General features: G+C 45.9%; 1 long non-coding RNA gene across 1 annotated transcript; it reads left to right on the forward strand.

Annotated features, from left to right (window-relative positions):
- Positions 1-358: 358 nt before the first annotated feature.
- On the forward strand, positions 359-795 carry LOC118562191. The gene is made up of 2 exons (XR_004930502.1): positions 359-508; positions 581-795. It is a non-coding gene; the product is annotated as an uncharacterized LOC118562191 (long non-coding RNA).
- Positions 796-1,650: the final 855 nt, after the last annotated feature.

Raw genomic sequence — 1,650 nt, forward strand, 5'->3', positions numbered from 1 at the left:
GGCCCACATCTGCGGCTCGTTGGGAGCGCTGTTCACTGGTGTCTTAAGGAAGGCACAGACAGATGGAAGTCGTGGTACGACGTGGCCTCTGACCTGATCCTGCAAACCTGAACTTGTGAGTTTTTTTGTAACTTTGGAACCTGACATATTTGGATCTCCTGCCTTTCTTGTAGTTTTGTGTTTGGATTACTCACCCGTCTTGACATCTCGCTCGACAAACCAGCTTCCAAGAATCCCCAAAGCTCAGATGTTGTTCTGGCATTCCCCCTCGTACTCTCTGGATGTTACCCAGCTGGGCTCGAGGTTTCACTTCCCTGGATTCTGCTGGTTCCCTCTGATCTCTGGTCAAGCTGTCTGTCTCCCCTGTCTGTCGTGGCTCGCTCCGGATCCCTCGCCGTCTTGCCATCAGTCCGCCCTCCAGCTGCTAACCACCAGCCATCCTTGTGAACACTCGGCCTCAGAGTTTCCCTCACCTTCCCCTCCCCGGTTAGGTTCACTCAACTAAACGGTAAGCGCCTCGGCTTCTGGGATTTTCTATCTGGTTTAGTCTTTCGTAAACACCCTCCTCCTCTTCCCACAGTTCCTCCGGCATTGACGTTCAGACCTCGACGGATCTCCACACCCGTGAGATCCATGTACCTGAACCCTTTAATAAACACTTTTAAACTGCACTCTGTCTTCTGTATTGTGTCTGCATGTGGGCAAGACATATAAAAACCATGACACTTATGTGCATATGGATGTGGATGAATCAATGTATTATGATCATGTTTAGAATAAATGCTGTGATTTTCACTGATCCAAGCAATGTACATTTTTCACATCAGGATTCAAATCCAGCTAGAAGCTCTCAGAAAAGGTTCCTACTGGTTTCCGTCAGAGACAGAGCTTTTGATTGTAACTGTAGCTCAGATGGAAGTCTCCCTGCATCTGTTCAACATGATGAACCTGGTGATGCTCATTAGAGTAAACCTTCATGTTTTGTTGGAAGAGTAATCAGCTGTAATTTACATCTAACTCATTCTGGGTCAGCATTCAGGTTTTACAGCTAAGTCTATTGTTCTCTGTGCCCATGGGCCACACAAGGATCCAACTCTAACGACGTGCCCAAATATCATAAAAAGTAGCTGTGTTGGTCATATTCAATCTGTTTTCTTCAGCGATATGCTGTTATTGTGTATTCCCACTGCAGCCAACGCATATCTGGCAGAGCATGCGCATGGTATAACGCCGTCCGGCTCCCCTCTCACTTCCCTCCACTCAAACCTTTCTCAAGCCAGTGTCGGGTTACCTCGTATTGCATTCAATGTTAACGGGCATAAGAGGTTCACACTTATAACGTGCTTAACTGTAGATTGAATTCAGACCTGCTAGGAGAGGGAAAAGGAAGGCACGAAGAGCAGCTGGAGTGAATCAGGAGCTAATGAGGGCAAGAAGGCTGAGTTGAAGGAGACCGAACAGACGGGGGGGGGGTACTCTAAACATAATACAAAGATCATAAGTAAAGACTCAATAAATAGACCAAATAAAGAGTCAAATAGAAGAAATGAAGACCATAATAAATAAACAGACTCAATAACAAGATAAACCCACTAACGACTAAACTGAAGAGAGATGTTGCATTCCATTTGCAGTCGGAAATAGGAAATC

Source organism: Fundulus heteroclitus, unplaced genomic scaffold, assembly GCF_011125445.2.
Source record: "Fundulus heteroclitus isolate FHET01 unplaced genomic scaffold, MU-UCD_Fhet_4.1 scaffold_817, whole genome shotgun sequence".
NCBI classification, from domain to species: domain Eukaryota; kingdom Metazoa; phylum Chordata; class Actinopteri; order Cyprinodontiformes; family Fundulidae; genus Fundulus; species Fundulus heteroclitus.